Genomic DNA, 20,698 nt, shown 5'->3' on the forward strand with positions numbered 1-20,698 from the left:
CATTAGTCACTCCAGCTCCGAAACACAGGCACACCACTGTTAGCTGGAAGCACAAGGCAAGGCAGTGTGTAGCAGCATGCTCTTCTTCCCTTTCCCTAACTATCTTACACTCACGTATACACACACAGAGTTTCGACTCAGTTCATGGCAACACTCCCCCTGTCTCTGCATCAGTGCACATGACTACACAGATTCTCACTCATGAATATTAATAGCCTCTCATTGATTATTTATGACAGAACGTGTTAGCGGGGAGGGGTGTCATAGCTGCTGATGATGACAGATGAATATTCACTAATTAAGAAGCAAATGTAGTGTGGTTAAACAAAATTCACTTATGTCAATACCATCTCTGTTTATTAAGGTTAGAGGGACTTAGCCTCACGTATTTCACCCACACTCGCCTTAATTTTTACAGTAATCGTGAGACTAATTCATGAATGGGGGTGGGAAAAGCACAAGTCAAGTCTTATGTTAGGTCTCCACCTTGTGCAACAGGGATCACAGAATACATTTTAAATGTTTGCAAGCATTTTAGGAGTGTGCCTCTGAAACCTAAGCTGATGTTGCTAAAAATTTAAAGCAAAGAGAGGAGAGAAAATTAACCCAATTATTGGCAAATACGGCTATATTGCTAGCTTCACCTTTGACACTGCCCAATTTAGCCAAAATTCCAGTGAACTCATAAAAGGCATGAGTCTATAACAACTCATCATATATATCCGGTGTATGTGGAAATGCAGATGTGCCTGACCTGGTGCTTTATATATATATATATAAACACATTTTGCTCTTTATTAAATAATCTTGCATTCAAATATCTTCTGGCGTGTAAAACAGATTTATAGTAATTATAGCCCAAATTCCTAAGAAACTCAAAAGATATCCTCTTCAACTCCTAGATATCAAAGCTTTTATTATAACATGCCATTATATCTAATTTTACCATTTGTAAATTTGATTTTTATGGCTCCACAATTCTCAGCGTGTGTATAAAGGCAAGGATGCATTTAAAATTAAACTCACATGTTAAACGTTAAGGCCAATGGAAATCACACTTAATTCCAGGCTGACATTAATTCCTAAATTGTATATCATGTAATCCATTGATAGTTATGCAAGATACAAAACCCAAGCCATGACAAACCAAGACAAAAAATAAAAAAGTTGCTTTTGTTCTATCATTCCTTTCTCAGCAACTCTGCTAAGCAAGAACTATGTCCTTGTTCCAAAGCATCTTTAATCTGGAGGGGATAGCAGGTGGGATCCAAAGCAGAAATAATTACTTGGAAACCAATGAAACCAGTTAGGTAAGATTGACACTAGGCCCTGAAGAGTTGTAATTACTAAGCATTGATGTACAGCTACTAATTTTTCTTTTTTTTTGGGTGCAATTTCCTAAAAGTGCTTTGTCAAACATTTAAAATTGATAACAGGAAATGATTCTAATGAGCACTAATTGTTAACAAATTGGCTTTGCATCTAGCAGCACCTCAAACACTACCAACACTGGGTAGCAAGCAGATCAACAATCATGTGCTGCTTATCAGTCCAGCCTCTTGGGATGTAATAATCCGATTTTCTGGGCCTTAATTTTACCTAACTGCCGGGATGAAAGCCAAGCAGAGAAACCTACAGGAAAAAATGGACCATTATTAAGAACTCTGCATATTAGTAGAGTTTGCTAGAACCTCTATGTAAATTACAGATAGGTTGAGACTGAATGTTAATCAAATTACATCTCCTTTAATAAATGAACAGAGTCAGGAAGAATTGAATAATGACCAGTAACAGAGCAAGGTCTTCTTGTATCAGCTTCCAGCACTGTTCTGAAACACAGCATTAATTTTTATTTGGTGGAAGAACCTGAGCAGGCAGGCTTGGTTCTGAACTTTCCCAAAGACCAAAGTTCAAGGCCAAACCATGGAGGCAGGTTCGTCACTGTTAGAAAGAATGAGTCTCTGTTCTCCACACTCCCATGAAATGCTGTTCATGCTGACAGGTTTAAACCCATGAAGCAAATATCAACTTAGTCTTTGAAGGTTTCTATATTGTGAGGTGCAGAAGGATTCTCAGATGTGTAAATTCTGAACTTAAAAAAGTCAGATCAATGAACTAGACAACAGTCATGCAAGGAGAGCAATGCCATCTTTCGATGAAAGTGTTCTCTCTTTTCACTGAGACAACTTCTTCCTCTGACACATACATAGTCTGAAAGCTAAACTACATTCATAAAAGGCGACATGATTTACCAAGGTATATTTTTGATAGTCCTTTAAAATTAGTTCTTAAAAAAAGGAGGGAAAAGGATGCATTACTATAGGAATCCAGTTGTACCAGTAAAACAAACAAACAAACAACAAAACAACAGATGAAGTAAGCAATGGAAAACTACAGTTAATTTTTCAGCAGTTTCCCTGACAATCTCTTTTCTCATTGCTCTTCCTCTGGTTCTTTTGTTTCCTTCTCTGAAGCTGACATAGGCTTCTCCATTTATCTATCAAGTGCCTCACGCCCTCTGCCCATACAGAGACTAAAAGGGTTCTGTCTTCAGCTTCAGCAGCCACTAATGGGCACAGTCTGCAGGACTGAATAGATTTATTTAAGAAGGAAAGGTGTACTTCCAGGTTCTTCAGCTCCATCTTAATATGCTGCTTTGATTTTATGTGTGGTGAAAATACCAAACTGTGCAGCACAGAATGACATTGAAGGAAAAATTTGATTGAACTAATGACTAAAATACGATGTGCATTGGTCAAGTTGAATTTGAGGCTGGGGTGAAAGCAATCTCTTTCTTCCCTTCCTTCTCTCCCATCTCCTAATCCCCCTCCAACATCAAATTTCTAGCTAAAGGGACCAAAAGGTACTAAAACATAATCAAGTAATTTTTATTCTACATGAAATTCAAAGATATTTGAATAATTCAACGCTTTCCTTGATTGTGGAGTTTTCCATGTTCATCACCTACAATTTAATGTTACCATAAAGACTAAAATCATAATTTATAGTCAAACCAGGAATGCAATAATGCAAAGGGATGGAATTTAATTTCAAGTGAGTTACAGCAAAATTTCTGTTAACATTTTCAAACAAGGTGCCCTTGTTTAGGTCCCCTAATTCATTTTAAGTGCCTACAAGATCACTTACATATTTGGTATATAGTTTTGTCACTGAGGTATAGAAATGGATTTCTAAGCACCCAGATTTGAAAGTTTAACATTGCAAAAATTCAAGGCAATGACCCTGCAAATAAAAGGCCACTGACTGCTTTATATCTTTATCACACAGGGAAAAGATACAGAATAAAACATAACATTCATTTTATGCGAGGATAGTGAAGTTGTTGGTCCAAACTCAGCGATGAAACTCAGCAGCTCAGAGGCAAATGTGGAATTCCAAGTTTCCTTTGCATTCCCTTGAATTCACACTCTTCTGAATTTACCAGCTCCACTGGATTTACCCTACAAATTCTGAAGAGTTCCCAGAAATGTAGCTCACAGAATAGATGGCAATGCATTTCATAGTCTTATGGCTGCAGACATGTAGAACAAAAGAAAAAAAAAAAAGAAAAAATGAGAAAACATTTGCTTATCCTCACTGTCCTAAACAAAGGCTTAAACTTACACGGCTTGACCTCATTCTGGCCAGATCTTTTAGTTAATTGTGATGGACCTCTTGGAGCAAGTCCAGAGGAGAGCCATGAAGATGATCAGAGGGCTGGAGAACCTCTCCTATAAAAACAGGTTGAAGGAGCTGGGCTTGTTCTGCCTGGAGAAGAGAAGGCTCAGGAGAGACCTTACTGCAGTTTACAGTGCCTAAAGAGGGCCTACAAGAAAGCTGGAGAGGGACTTTCCACAAGGACATGTAGTGACAGGACAAGCAGAAATAGCTTTAAACTGAAAGAGATTTAGATTTGATATACATGAAAATCTAATTCAAGGTAAAAATGCACTATATGCTTTCCACAGACATCAGAACACACAAAATGTGTGATTAAAAAAAAGATTGTGTATCTACAATAAAAAGCAATATTTACATGAACATTAATTTACATTCATAGGAAAGACACTTGTTTAAACTCATATCCTTTAGCACAGCCACTGAGATGTCATGCGCTGCTCAAAGTCACAGCAAGAATAAGGGTGGTAGGAGAAAAGACAGGACATCGAATTCCCACATTCTGTATTTTCAAAGATTGTAAGTTATCTGAAGACTACCCAGGTCTACTTGACTGTAAATGAAAAGGCCTCCGTAAGTGGAATCTTTCATTAGGCTCAGATGGTTCCTGGAAGGTAGGAAGCATCTACAACATCCTATGACAAAAGTCCAGTCTATTGAATCCTCCTCTTCCTTCCCTCCCCCCCCCCCCCCCCCCATGGTAAAATTGACACAGGACTATGGAATTTCTGGTCCAAAATGTACATATACATATAAAGAGAAATGGAAAACAAGCACATGAGGAACCTTCCCTGCTGTCATTGCTTAGAAGACAAGAGGACTTGTCCCTTTTGCTCTACACAGGAAAAACATCCCCAAACCATCAAATGAACCCCCATTTATCTACCAGTCTCATGTGAATGAGCTGGCTAACTTTCTTTGGAAAAGTACCATTCCTTTACCAGGTCTGCTGCCCAAACTTCAGACTGCTCAGATACCTTTTTATTTTTGCCTTTTTCTCAAAGTTTCATCCAGGATACTGTTTTCTGAGGTTTTTACTCGGAGTGTCTTCTTTATTGTTTCTTAAACTGCTGCCATTATCAATTACAGAAGCGATGCAGAACACCAAATTATGCCTATACTGAATTTTAAGGCCTTAGGAATACATAAAGACATCAAGTGGACAGTTTTGGTTAAATTAAGCCCTATGAGCATTTTTTAAATTAAGGTCTTTGTTAACAAATTCTAAAAGAAGTTGGACTTTCTCTTGACTTTCTCTATCTCATCAGTTAATTATAAGGGAATTATCTGACACATCTTTACTTGTCTTAACCATACAATCATGTGAAACCAGACTGATAGCTCTTTACTGCACCAGAGAGTTTCAACACTAGGGAGTGTAGAATTACTATGGAGTGCAGAATGAGTAGAATTACTCATAAATAGGCCTGAAAGGATTTAAAAGAAACATTGCGGCTGAACAGAGTTGTGGAAAAAAACTCTGACTATAAATAAATATGTATATAAACCATGTAAATAAACATTACACTATGAAGTTAGGGAACACTAGTAAAATGTCCAGAGTCATGGTCTCTAACATACTTATTTCTACTCAGAAAATAGATCTAGAGGTGTGAGTAGTTTCCTTGAATTACAGGCTCAATGCTTAACCACAGTAAGAAGCCAAGCAGAATGTGTGGAATTTTAGGACAAGACTGACAACAGAGCAGAAACTATCATCACGAAACTGCACAAACCCCAGCAATACTCACGTATGAATACAGCCTGCAGTCCTGGTCTTTCCATTTCTACATCATTTAATGGAAATGGAAGAGTTATGAAGAATAGATGACAAACACAGGTGTTTGCTAGTTCACTTTCTCTGCATCTTTTATCTTAATCTATAGTTTTTTCCCCCATACAGAAGCCATTTCTTCTCACATTACACAATGAAATAATCAGACAATATAAGGAAGTCTGGATTTTTTCCCCAAGTAATTTGACTGTTGAACTCATTAGCAAAACTCACTGGAAGTAAAAAGCAGAAAAGGGTTCAAAAAGGTGTTAAGACAACTTTATGACAGGCAATTTTCACTAGTCAACTGCCTGCTTAGGAAGCCAGTAATTCACCAATTCCTGGGAGCTATGAGAGACAGCACAGCAGCAGGATTTCTCTCTATTCATCCCCTTGCTGATAACTTGCCTGTGTTTTATTGTTGGCCTCTTCACAAATCTAATATTGGCACTATGATCCCTTTACTAACTCAATTCTAAAGCTCCAAGTTTACCGGTTCTTGCACAAAAGCTAGAATATGTACTAAGCTGAAAGCTCCTTAGCTAGTGTTGGCTAGTAATACACTATATAGTCCAACTGCATTACAAGGCTTTATTAATGACTGCATTCAGGACTTCAAACATATTTATAGAAGTACATTTTATTATTGTCCTCATTGGTCTCAAAGCTTTCCAAGCTACAGCTGTTAAAAAAATAATCAGAATTTTCCTCCACATCTGAAGATTGAACCTGAGAGGCTTTCTTACATCCGTGTGGGAAAGAAAGACTGGAAATGAGATATCACACACCAAGCGCAGACCAAGACCAAGCAAAGGGAAGTATCAATGAAATGCCTCAACAAGAAACTGAGCCCAACTACAAAACTCTAATTCAAATGCTGAAGCAGGAGGAACAGATTCAGAGGATGAGAACAGTGAAGACTCCTTGGCTCTGTTCTTTCCTCTGATATCTGCAGCATTAGAAAACCTCTTCCTTTTTATATTCTTATAAAGTATGTAACGCCTCTCTTGCGAGAGCATTAATTCATTGAACCTTTTAAGACTTTTCAGAGCTTTTAAAATAATGTATTATGGAGAGCTGTTACATCCATCCAAGTTCTTCTGCTGAGGCCACCCTCACAGTTTCCAGCACTCAAGTGTAATTAAAACATCTTGTGTGGTTTCTCAATTAAAAATTTTAAGTAATACTCATGGTGTGCTAATCAGTATAAAAGTATAAAAGAAAAGAATTATTCATGACTTGAGGAAGTTCTTCGCCAAAAATGACAATCACAGCGACTTGAGGGATTAGAAAAACTAAATGAGAGATATACTAAGGCCAGGGTGATGGCTGAATGTGTCTTCATCCCAGAGTGGCTAAAATATATGAGCTAGAGGTAGAATGAACTATTTCCTTTTCAGTTGCCTTTCAGTTTAAGTACCATTAGTTGGATACATATGTAAGAATAGCTTTGGCAGATCCGAGTATTTCAAAAGTGAGGTAAAGATACTGAGAAGAGTAGCTTGTCATGAATAATGTACCATCATTATAGAGACATATTTACCAATACAGGCACTTCACTGTTCACTTTCAAAGCTCATACAATTGATAATCCGGAAGAACTGTAGAAGCATAGATGCAGTATAATAGATTATTCTGCTTGCCCCTTATAAATGGCCTACCGTGCCCTAGAAAAACACCCTGGGATTAGAGAAGTTTTCATTGCCATGAATGGATTTTCATGGTATTGAAGTTCAAAAGGAGACTTTTACTGAATCAGGCCATAAAAGCACCTGCTTTCCTCCTTTACCAAAGCACAAGGATGTTGTAATAAAACTGTCAGAAGTTCATGTTACTATAGTAAAAAGGAGCAGCGAGGCAGAGGTGAGCTGGTTTTGTGTAACTAATCATGACTTCATCACCCTAAAATTAGTATAAGGTGGTGTATGTGAATGAGTCTTAAACCTGGCTCTCAATGCACACCTGATAGAATGATGGATGCAGGAGTGGCACCGCATGATGCTGCAGGAAGAACCATCCACACCACTCCCATGTCTGACAACTGGCTAGTTTGATTTAAAATCACAACTTGAACTGAAATCAACTGTTTGTTGACAGTCATTAACTGACTGCCATAAAAGCACCATTAATTTTGTTGTAGTCAGCAAATGCTTTGTAATGATCTAAAACTAATGCTGCTCTCCCTCCTATAAAATCCCCACAGCATCAAAGGTTTGCTTTGTACACTGTTTGGGCTTTCTAAAACTTAAAATTACTGCCAGTGCACCTGCTTTCTGGAAGATCATTAAGTAAAAATCCCAACGAAGCCAAATCGACCTGGCTTTGGTTACCTTACCGTCTGCTCTAGAAGAAAATTAATGTTATTAGATGTGTTTTTCTCTGAAAATTGCTGGTGTTTGGTTACAGTGCCAGCTGTCTGGGAGGTGGTAGGTCTGTCAGATGCTGACCCAGCTGGCTGCCTGGGCAGGGCCTGGTCCTGGACCCCACACTGGTACCTCTGGGACCCCGTGCCAGCTGCTCCGCCAGCGTTGGGGCACCCTAAGCCCCTGCAGTACATCAGACCTTAGCCTTGCCAGCAGCTGGGTTTTGGGGGGTGCTCCGCCTAAAAACTCAGCTCCCTGCAACACTTGCCCAGCCCATCATGAAACACAAACACGAGGTCTGAACTCAGGTATAAGGAGTTGGAAAGAAAAATGACAGAAAGTGTGAAAAAACTCCTGCAGAGCCACATGGATAGAGACAAATGAAATCCAATTAACAATGTCTTTTGCTTCTATTTTGATGTCCCATGCAAAAGAAATCAGCATAGCAAATCCTGCCTTATCTCCGACCGAAATTTCAGATCCTTAACCTAAATCTGCTTTTTCCTCTGGAATAAAAAGTCAAACCCGAAAGCTTGTCAGCTTCAAAGGGGAGATTTGTCACACGTCAGTGGTTTCCAAGGTGGGGGTGCCTGCGTGGCCCTTGCTGCCTGACCACAGGGACATCTCTGCCACACAGCCTTTGCTCAGCTGCTGCATCCCTGTGCTCCACTTCAGCATTACTGCAGCATGCCAGGGCTTCTGGTTTGTCTGAGTCTCTGGCCAGGGGCATTAAAACCAGTTCTGAATATAGCTTCTTTAAAACAGCCAAAGGACAACATACAGCAGAGGAAAAGTGTTCAGTCACATTACAGTCAAAGAATGGTGCAAATTAAAGTGCTTAACTAATATTTGGCACAAAAACCATCTGGAACCCTACAAGCACCAAAATCACTTAAATGAAACCTTCAGGTGGGAAGCAGGAATTGCAGAGGTATGGACCTCGTTTACCAAGGCTGAAGCAGTTAAAAACCACAGTGTGTTCTGAAGAACAGAATAGTAGAGGCAGATTGTAGAGATATGAAACAAATCGCAAGGGAAGAAAGAAAAAATCAAGGAGAAAACCAGCTTGTGTGTGTGTGAGGCTTTTTCTGCAAGACCTTCACATCTAGTCTGAATCTCTCATTTCTATTCAGCTCTAGTGCAGGACGCTAGGATTATATGTATCAACTTAATTCAGTGATAAGAAAATCCTTACCATAAATCCTACCATGTGGGACAAATCTGTCAAGATCTTGATTATCAAAACAAATGAACAGACACTAAAATGTGACATACGTAGCATACACTTTACATGATAAATTAGTCCTCGTACAACTGACAGACATACTGTAAGGGGATGTTAAGGTTGCTATGGCAAACAATGCCTTTCCTCCCTCAGCTCCTGAATCACAAGTTTTCTGAAAGTCATTGACTTCTATCAAAAGGCAACAAATTTTCTATGGTTAAACACTACCTGCATGTAACAAGACATATTTCTCTGTCCCACTGTGGTCTTCTTCAACAGTTACTGCCCTCAAGAGTAACCTTGCCATGTCACTAGAGTGACTAGCCAGAAGCTGTAAGGTTGTTGTCTTCCCCTTCAGCAGATGTGTTAGGGATTTACTGTAAAGCTTCAGGGATCCAAATAGTGATGGTCAAATAAATTAGGAAATGTACTTTATCCTGCAGTAAGCAGCAACATTGTCAGCTCAGGGAAAACAAGACAGAGTCCTGACTTAGCCAGAAATGTGAACTAAAAATTTGAGTATTTTAGCTAGTTAGGATCCTATGCATCCCTCATGATAACTTCATAACTGGGTTATCATATAGGAACAGAAGCTTCATAAGTAATATTACCACTTTTGGTTGGAATAAAAATCATGGGGAAATACTCATGATTTCAGCATACTTTTCATCCAAAATGGTATTTGGAACTCTTAAGGCAGAAAAAGAGCAATAGAAAAGGAGCAAACCACAGTGAGAATTTAGTAAAGCATCCTTAACAGCTATTTCTGTCAACAAGACATAAGTGTGAACCCAAGAGCTCTCCTGCACAAAGACCAAAACACTAGAGAGAGTAAAAGGTGTGGGTATGTTCCTGATACAAGGCGTTCAGAATCTAAATCTGGATGGGCTCTTCCTTGCTGCAGAAAATACACAAGTCTTATACAGTAATCCTGACAACTTCACTGGCAACTCCTGGAAACCTGTCAGAAATTCAAATTAAATTGGTTTCTCCTGGTTTTCTCAGCAAAACTCATAAACATAGCTGTGTTCTCATTGACCTCAAAGGGGGCAGCAGCTGACCGCAAACTCTTATTGAGCTGTTAATTTCTCTGATTACAGTGTTTTCTTTCTTAAGTTATACCAGATATGAATATTGATCAACAGGGGACAGGGTGCAGACCCGAGCTATGACCACATCAAAATCACCATGTGAAACGTTCAGGTTTCCCTATGTCTAAGAAGGACTGCAGAAGGTGCTTCTGTCGCTTCCTGCTTCCTACCGTAGTTCATCACATAAACATTTCACAAAAGGTCACAATTCAACTGATGAAATTAATCATTTAGGTGTTTTCAGAACACATGCCATCCTAATGGCAAGTTAAGTGATAAAATAAGGATTAGAAGCAAAGATCTTGAAACACTCTCATCCTCAGCTAGCTTGTACTACTGGTGAAGAGGAGACCAATTTATATAAAGGTATATCTTCTGTCTGAAAATACTTTTTATTCCCTCAGGGACAAGCTGAAGAGCGAACAATTCTGACCAAGTAAAATAGTTATTTTAAAACCATTAAGTTTAACTTGTACAAAAATATCTATGTGTCAGTAAACTATTTACGTAACAATAGAAGTCAAGATTCACACAGAATTTTTCATCCAGAGATATTAAAGTACCTCACAAAGTCAGGTGATGTTGTCACCATTTTACAAGCTGTGTGAATAACACTGAAATCTAGCAATGCATAATACTGAAATATGACAAAATTCAGTACCAGCATAGAAAGCACCAAGAAGCTCTGTGGTGATGGAGCTACGTGGCGCCAAGCAGGGGATGGCAGAGCAGTAACACACCAGAGGATGGCATCTAGTGAATTTCAGCAACTATTTGAGATAATAAAAACACTTCAAGACCTTTGTATACCTTGCAAGGAACAAAAAATAGTCTGATATTAAATCCATTTAAAATAAAAAACTCTCTGAAGGTAGCTCTTACACTACACTGCAGAGAACACACAACAAAATTGGCACTCGCTTCCAGCCAGCAACACAAAACTATACAGTTTTAACTCATTTTCTCCTGTCTTTCCTTTACTACATGGTGAGATTCTACTTCAGCGTATTCTGCTCCTTATTTTCTTGTTTCCTGCGCTCTGCCACAACTCTGCATTTATTTCCACATTCATCCATTCAGTACTCCAAATAGGCCCCTGCTGCTGTGCGCTGCTTTGTCCATCATGCCCTGCTCCTTCCCAGCTCTTCTCTACCTTATTTCCCTTCACCTTTGTCTTCAGAATTTCCACATGTTCTCCCTTCTGTGCATCCCCCCAAGAGCTGAACTCTAAAATAACCCCTCTTGCTGGGCAGAGGGCTATAGAGAAGATCTGTCAAAGCCTTCGAAGCAGGCTGAGCTCAGCCTTGCTCAGCATGGCTGCTCCCCAGGACAGTCCCAGCTCGGGTATTAAAGCAAGCAACAGCTCCATGCCTGCTTTCCTGCACACAGCAAAATAAACCAGGATGCCTGGGTCACAGGTTTAATTGATTTTTCTTGTCTTTCACCCTGCCTCAGAAGTTAGTCTTGATCAATGCTATTTCACACTCTCCAGTGCAAGCTTTACTGATCTAACCCATCACTAAAAACAGATTCATCAAAGCCGCACCAGGGGAGGCAATATTTATCCCCTGCAACACACAGGGAATGTCACGTTACAACTTCCTCCTGGCTTTCGTCTTCTATTAGGAGAGGCAGGGAAGGAGGAGCGGGAAGGAGGACTCGCACAGCTGAAGTGAGCCCTGGCACTGGGAACTGATGTTGTGTATTTATCCACTCACATTAAGTATGGAAGAGGCAGTCACAGTTCGTGCTCCCTCGGCGCTCTTGCAAATTCTCATCCTTTCCATCTTCCAGTGGGTGACAGAAAATAGCAGTTACTGACAAATGCTGGGGAAAACACAAGACCTCACCAATAAATAATAAATGCATCTATATTTCTACACCTCCTTCCTTCAAGTCTACACAAAGTATGAGAATCCCCATAGGAAGTTATGGAAGCTGCCAATTCCATTCATAAAGCAAATAAATGAACTTTTGTATTGCTTCCCTACATTTCTTTAAGAATCTGAATAAAAGCTGCTAGCTAATAACACAGCAGAGCATGTTCATTCACCCACATAAGACAGCCTGTCCCTTGCTGCCCTGGGTGTGAAGGGAGGTAACCGGACGGGTTACTTGTGCCATTTCAAGCACCTACTTGTTCCCTCTCCAGTCATTTGCTCTCATTCCTTCTTAGTTTGTTATCTTGATGGAGTTCTTTTGAGGATAGTCTCTCAGTTCTCTTCAATGGTGAGTCTATTGCTAATCCCTTTGCTGCTTTCTCCAAATTATCCACATTGTTTTTCCATATGGAATCAAAAAATCCCCCTGAAAGGTTAAGCCACATCACAGTTTGACTATTGTCAATCCTGCCTTCTGTAAACGGAATATGTCCATTTTGAGTAGTTTTGCCAAGATAACATATTTTTAATCACTTCCCACTCAAGGTGGCCACCAGAGACTCAGATATTAAACTCTTATCTGTCCCTGTTCCCACAGCCCTTTCTTAACACGTTCAAATTAATTCTTACACTTGCACCTCTCTACTGCTATTTACAAAGCTCTACAATTTGGGAACAGCTATGCTATTTCTTCTATGTCAAACTTCTTCTGGGATCCCATTCACAGATCTTAAATCGATTTCCTTCAGGGAGTCCTTCTTCACCAGGTCTCTCACAATGAAATCTCAACTCCCCCTTTGCATGAACTGAGTTCTGCGTTTCTCCACAGCTGGGCTGTGACATCTTCAAATCTGGCACCCTGCTTAACTTATGTCTTCTTCTCTGAACTCGGTACGTTGGAGAACATCAAAAGAAGAGTTTTCTTCTCCCACTTTCAAACAGATCTATTCCAGGAAACTATTCTTCCAAATCTGACATAATACAGGAATCCAAGGCACTGTAAAATTAAAGTGCAAGTGGATGAATAAAATACACCCTTCTTCTTGGGACTTAACAAACACAGCTCAGACCCAGGAATTAGGACCTGCAAGTACTTCTGCTGATTTAAACAACTGAAAACATTTTATGCAGAAGGCACACACTGAGCCTGTAATTGGATCTGCTGTAATCAAACAAGTTTTCAAAAGCTGCAGAAGCAAACACCTTAAGACACCACAGCAGGGCATCAAATAACAAAGAGCTTGAAGTCACCACCCTAGAGGCTCTCAGTTTGACCTTTGTGTACAAACCAAGAAGGATTGCAATACATTCTCATTTCCCCTGACCTAAGTATCACTTCACATGACTACTGACTACTATATTTGCAGCATGAGTTACGAATTTCCCTTCAAAAGGCACTTCATCAGAAAAACTGACCTTAGTATTCACCGCATTCACCCCAGCAGAAACAAGAAGTCTGTTTCCAGCACTTTGGTCCGTGGCCCTGTGTGTGTCTGCTCTGCACTGTCTGCTAATTGGACCTAAAACACGCTGAAACAGTCAGCTGGAAAAGAGCCACCTTATCTTTGTCCTCCAAAAGATTTTTTAAAAGGATAAAGAAAGTCCTGTTTGAATCAGAATGAGCATCTTTCAAGTATTGATAGTACAGTGATAAGAATTACCATTTCTTCATGTCTGTAATACCCCAATCAGCAAGGACTCCTCCCCTCTCCCCAACCCTCCATTTAACACGCTTTTTATTTATAGTATTACTTTACAGAGATATATATTAGCGTATTTTTTTCAAAACAGATAAACACTGCCAAAGTAATTACTAAACAGATCTTTCCCTGCATAGCCAACCAGGGGCTCAGCTCTGAAAACTCATGCTATTAATAAATGACACAGTGCAGTAAACTAATTGTATGTAAAGTCAATGGGTGCATGTTTAAGAATTTTAATTACTGTTCCATGATTGCTTTATATTCAATTCCTAACATGCAGGTAACACAGCCTTTATGATGATAAGCAGTTTAATTAGAAAGCCAAGATAAGAAAAAAATGCCTTTAAGTTACTGAGTTTCTTCGTGCTGGCCATGTGATAACTTGAGCACATAGTTTCCCTTGGTATTTTAAAATATGAAATGCTAATTCCACCTAAACCTTTGTTTCCTCACATTATAACAACTGCTTTAAATGCCATTTGCTTCTCTGTCTTACAGGTGTCAACAGCACAGTTTAATTAGATCATGAACCTCAACCTGTCTTTAATCTTTGAGTGGGTCCATGCAAGCGAGCAGTGCTCCACACTCCATGGCTGGCGTGAGCCTCCCAGTGAGCCGAGACAGTGGCAGCAGCGTGCTTACCCTTTCAGCAAAACTGTCTCAGAGGATGGCCATTGATTTCCTAGTTATTATGAACATGAAATTATTGAATGACAGATGATAGAGTGTTAGGTCCTACAAGTATTTTCCCAAATGGGTTACCTAGCTGGTGTTGCCATGGTAACGAGGCTGTTTGACAGCACTCATGACAAAGAAGCCTTTGCTCAGAATTCAGCTACAAAATAGCTCCTTGCTTCCTACCTTATCCTCCTTGGCTGTATCTAGCACCTCCTCAACACCTTCCCAGCCCATGCCTTCAGCTCCAACATCAACCACGGTATAGCACTGCCACCAAACATCAGCCCTCAAAGACAGCACCTGCCTGTGGCAGGGTATGACACTTTTGCCCAAGATAATGTTTATCTCCATAAGATAAAGTAATAGGTCTGACAGTGCCACATCCATGGGGAACACAAGCTCTTCATCAGGACACACAACTGAAAGCCTAAGAGGAACAACATTCATGTATCAGCCACCACCTTGCACAGCAAAAGGTTAAATAATTTCTTGCCAACATGTCACTTTTTTTGCAGAGATACAGTGAACTTCGTCATGATTTTTATTTTTTTTGTTGTTTTTTTTTTTTTTCTTAATTGTAATAACTTGGAGTTTGGTACAGAATGGTTTCTTTATTCACAGGCAGCTACATGGTCCAAAGCACAGTCACTCCCCCTTTCCCCAGAGCAGCACACATGCCCCTGTACCACGGCATCTTTATTGTCAGGGAGGAATTCACAGGCAATGCTCTCTAAGCAGCACAGAACCACAACTACACATCAAACAACACAGCAGGGATGTTGCAAAGGCTTAGATCAAACAAAAAGCAAAGCACAGGAAAGAGTTACACCTCTGGAATATCTGCTTAAGCTTTTCTTTCAATTAGTCCTTCTTCACCTTCAAGTCATGACTCTTCTTTGTTTTCTAAGTTCTTTTTCTACTATCAGAATATTGCGCTAATAGCCTAGAATAAAACACAGGCGCCCACCTTCTGCAAGTGCCATCACATTTGCTCAACTCTTCTAATTATAAAACACCTTTATTTGGAGCTTCCGACTCCCAAAGAAAGCTACTTTAATTTAAAAAAAAAGAGAATTCTATGTGGATATAAAATTATGGGCAATAATAAGTTATTTCACTTAAACTGAATTGCCCACATTTTAATTCACTGGTAGTTTTCCAGAAAGATAATGGCAGGAGAAGGAATTACTGAAGGACAGCCCAAGAAGCTCATGCTTGTTGCAAAGAGGTACCCTACAGATGCATCCGGGAAGGTTCATGTGGCTGAGTTTTGCTGCCCAAGTCGGTAGTTACGGACTCTTCTCTGCATGCAGTCACCACCTGTTTTCACCCTGCGCAGGCCATGGTGAATTTTGCTGTACTTTGTTCCCATGCTGAGTGGAGATGAGCATCATCTCAGCTGCCATCATTTGAGTTCTTATGTCTGGGTGGGAAAAGGGTTATGAAACATAACAGTATTTTCAACAGGAATTAAGTTATCCCGGCTGAAGGTGAAAAAGTACACCTGGGAAAGCTGGAACCAGGTCTCATTGTGAAAATATACGTTTGAAATGTGCCCAAATATTCCCTGATGTCGTTACCAAACAAGAGGCTTTTTTCCTCCAATCTCCAATAAAAATCTATCCCAAAAGGTGTGGTTTATGTCAAGTTGGAAAAGCACAACAAATAAAACCTTTTAAAGCACACAGCATTAATGGGGGCAAATAATGGAAAAAAAGAAATTGAGGACTAAGAATGGAGTGAGAAAATTGAGATTAGTTTCTTCAATGAAGCTGAAATTGTTGGTCTGTGCCAAGTATCTTGTTTCTGGTCAATATATATTTTAGGTCTTAAAATATATTTAAGTGCATTAAAAAAAATATTCCTGGTACGACCACATCTGCTCATAACAGCACTTTTATAAGACAGCTTCAATTAGAGTTGGCTCTTGATGAGCCTCATCTAGGCTGTGCTGCATGAGCAATAAACAAGGCACTGAAAGCACATGGAGAGCTGCAGTTTCATGCTGTCACCAGCCCCCACTGTCATATTTCCTCTCCACTCATCCCCTCCTTCTAGCAAAGCTGTAAATGTTTTAGGGCTGTATGATAGTCCCTGAGAAAAACAGCAAGCATATGTGGTGTATTTTCACAAAAAAATAAAAGGAGATCCTAATTTCTAAAGTGTGCCTTCTGTCCAAAGTATACCCTTGACACTAACTCGGCTGCGATGCAAATCACTTTACACAGATTACTCAGCCATAGATGATACTACGTTACCATAGAAGGGTATTAGTCAACAGTTTCTCATGGAGTCCAATTACAGGTTTTCGATATAATTCCCTGACTACCCAGTAAAATTTTGCTGATATTTGCCCATCCAAAAGGCATTTCAGGAGCACAGATAATATCCATTACAAAACCATTCTGTGGTTTCTGACCAATCTAAGTTAAATTCACAACAGGGACTGGAAAGCTGCGACAAAACTGCAGATTCAGGATCTATACAAAACAAAGACACTATGTCAATACACTCTTCTTTGTAAATGGAGAGACATTCAAGTATGTGAAGACCAAGCTGAAAAGGATGCATCTAACGGCGTAATAGTGCACCACCTTTTGAGCACCACTGTGACATAACTGAGGACCTGCATGGCCCATAGGCGTAACTGATATCATCTGGCCTTTCTCAAACTTTTCATGCAAATACAAACTCATTATTGAATGCATGGCATTTTTAATTGGCAGAAAAGACAAGGTTTTTGGCAAAATCCTCTCCCTTTCTCTCTTCCCAACCAGATTTTCAAAACATGTCACTTTTGAAGACATCTAAGTGGCTAGATGGTTCAAGGCACAGGTAATGGCTACAAAGCCCTCCACCTGCAGGTCACAGGTTTGAATTCAACCCCAGGTGGTAGTGACTGAACATTACTATGCTGAGACAGCTGTTCAATGGTCTATCTGAAACAAGCTGCTAGTTTCAGTCCAGCTCCTACTAGGCAGGTGTTTGCATCATTAAAATCACACTTCATTCAATAACCTTGTTGGCAGTATCAGCAAACAGGCCAAGGGCAGAGTGGATGTGGGATTGCATATGTATTCCTGAATGCGAACCAAGAGCTTTAGCTACTTTAGGATTGATGTATAGTGATGAGTAACACAGAAACATGAGCTATCACTGACTTCACTAAACTTGTTCTAGACAAAAAAATAGGAGTTCTCCACCTCACCATAAGCATTTCAGGCAACCATTTCTTGCAGATTTCAATTCTCCTTAAGAATTTCTTATTTCATATGAAATATTTCAAAAGAATATCTGAAGGACTTCAAGGTGGAAGCAAGTTCCTATAAAGAATTGAAAAGATCTCTTTTCTTGGGGAAAGGGGGGAATTGTTTTGGTTTGTTCTTTTTTTGTTGTTGTTTTGTATTGTCTTTATATACTGTTTGCAAAATAAAGGACTCAAAATGTGGTTAAAGAAAAAAAGAATGCAAAAGAGCAAAAACTGTGAAGACTTGGTATAAGCATATTTCTTATTTGTGGGATCTCCAGAGAAACAATCATTACTTTATTGATTTATGCTACAAAAAAATGCCTGAAAGAGTACAGCACTGAAACAAAACTTCATGTAATGAATCGACCTGACTACTAGCTTTAACCACAGTCAGTGCAGGCACATCAAAGTCAGTGTTCCAGAAAGCTGGGAATCAGCTCCAGTATTTTTAGCTACAATTAAACAGAACTGTGGACAAGCTAGTTTTCTGGAAACCCCTTCCAAATAGTTAGAGACTCTGTGACATTTGCCCTGTGAGTTCATGTAGCAGGGATTATGCTGCTTCTGTCATGATGAGCACTTTTGGGTTCAGCTACTCATGGCCCAATGGAAGCATGAAGGACATTACTGGAGCTGGCTGGATATGCACCAACTGTCCCCACTTGGCAAAGCTTTTAGAACTATTTTAAAGGATGTGGAAGAAAATAGTAATATGATTATGCCCGGCCAAGTTAGCAGAGAAAAAATGTATTGAGAACAGCTTTCAAAAGAGAGAAGTGGAAAAAAAATTACACTACATGTTGGGAAAGCAAGTGCTAAGGAATATCCCTTTTCTGCTTCACTGAAAGTCGCATGAAGTGATCTCATTTGATGAGGACACTGAAAAGCGAATGAAGAAAGTGAAAGGCTACTTCCCTCAAACCCTCCAATTTTAAAGTCCTGATTATAGTCTTAGTACAGTGCCATATTATACAAACACGCTTGTTTAAAGATAACATTAGTTAAGCTTATTTTGCTGTGGGCAATCCCAGTAAGCTTTAAAAATATAAAGAATACATTTGCTCACCAGGCGGATTTTTCCTATAATACAAATAGTAAATTCAATATGCTGTTAAAAAAATTACTCCAGTCTAAAAGCAATTAAGAAGGGCACTTTCCCCCCAGCTTGACTTGTCAATCCTATTAGACCAAATTCTAATTAAGGGTGGAAAAGTGGCTATTTTATCTGCCAAATGAAAATAATTTAGTGCAAGTTAATGAGGACTGGCTTATAACTGATTAGTCATTTTGATTCTGGCTTGTTACAGTGGTAAAAATTACCTTCAAAAGATATAGTAGGATCAGCAGTCATTTTCACACATTTGATAAACAAAGCTTTCCTTTGTGACCAAATTAGGCAAAAAAATATCTGAAAACAGGAACAAGATAGGTGCAACAGCTTACAGCTAGCTTGCAAAATACGAACTACTTTGAAGAATAATAAGATCAAAACTATTGAGAATTGGCAATTTTTCTCCACATCATGCTAGTAGACTATGACTAATGAAGGCAAATATCGCTGTGAGAAAGGAGACCAATCTCACAAACCATTACTTGTGCAAGCAGTTTTCCCTCACCACGCTATGGTGCCATGCAGGAATGCTGACATGAAGATCTTCAAAAGTAAGGTTTTACCTGTCATCAGGTACATTTTCTGAAACTAAGCTCATTACAGTGTGCAATGGCAAATGCTACACAAGAATGATAAATCCTACTAGTCCTTCACAAGTGGGTACGGAGCTGCTCACATGGTTCAGAAGGCACTCCAGGGCAGTCTGCATTCAGTGCACCAGGACATGGGAGTGCACACAGCAAAAATACCTTAAAACAGATCGCCTACATCTGTTTTGCTTCTTACATTCTGGATGACTACACAATTGCATAGGCATTTGCATTTCTCGGTAACCATTTAAAGCATTCAATATTTCTGTAGCAACTGATACTTCTACTTTTGTGGCAGCACATCTGCCCTTGACAGCAAAACAGAAATCAGCAATGACATTTAATTTTCAACATTTTGTGCAAAGATAAAAATAATGTCAAATAGAATCCTGAAGCCAGATCATCACATGCCTAAAAAACCCATCTCATTTTCTTATCTGGACATGGGTACCCAAAAGATTAACTGGCTTCAGACAAATAAAATAAAAACAATCAAGTCAAGACTGAACTGGTCACCTCACTACCTCAAGAAACCAGATTTATGGCTGATTTCATTCACATGAAGCAGATGGATCTTTTCACGTTCTTGCCACCTTTGCAACAAAATGATATAAAGTAGCTCGTCTACTCTGGCTAGAAAAGCTCCGAAGACAGCAGCAGGGATTATTGTTAACATCAGCCACTAATGAGACACTACTTGGCTGATATTCTTCATGCTTAAATAGTTTCTTCTTGGTATTGTGACTTCAAGCAGGTGACATCCCCCAGAACATAAACCAAAACCTGGAGAAGAGAGGCATGAAAAAAAAGTCTCCCTTTAGATACCAGAAAACTAATCTCTGCAAGAACTTTAGGCACTTAAATGTTCAGAAATGTATTCTTCAATTTCTTAAGTACATGACCAGCTCCTCCTGAACTTCAAACATATCTCCCAGCACCTAAACAACTTTGAAATCAGACCACAATTAGTCACTTAAAAAATTAAACAGTATCGCAGTTGACATTACAGTACTTCTTTATACTGACAACATATATTCTACCTGAGACAAATAAGTGTTCTCTCTTGTCCCCTTTCTGCAATGATTTAAGGCAGCTGCTGTATTGATATTTTATAATATTTAGACTTGACGTTGAAAAACACACATTCTGCACTTATTGACATACTGTGTCACATGACACCCAATTTAAAGCAAGTCACATTGACAAAAGGAGTTTCGCTAGGCTCTGCATCTTATACCTTTATACTCATCTACATTTCTAGTTTACAAGGGAGTCTCAGTCAGCAGTGAAAATTAATGAGGAGGTAAGAGAATTAGAAAAAACTTACACATCTCCTGTAGACTGTCTACATGGAC

At 39.3% G+C, this 20,698-nt stretch overlaps 1 protein-coding gene across 1 annotated transcript in view; it reads right to left on the reverse strand.

Annotated features, from left to right (window-relative positions):
* The window catches only part of PDZRN4 (PDZ domain containing ring finger 4), a gene marked incomplete at both ends in the record, with an annotated part of 253,790 nt that overhangs the window by 104,811 nt on the left and 128,281 nt on the right, over positions 1–20,698 (reverse strand). The gene's annotated exons all lie outside the window — the stretch shown is intronic.

Source organism: Psittacula echo, assembly GCF_963264785.1.
Source record: "Psittacula echo genome assembly, chromosome: 1".
Classification (NCBI taxonomy): Eukaryota; Metazoa; Chordata; class Aves; order Psittaciformes; family Psittacidae; genus Psittacula; species Psittacula echo.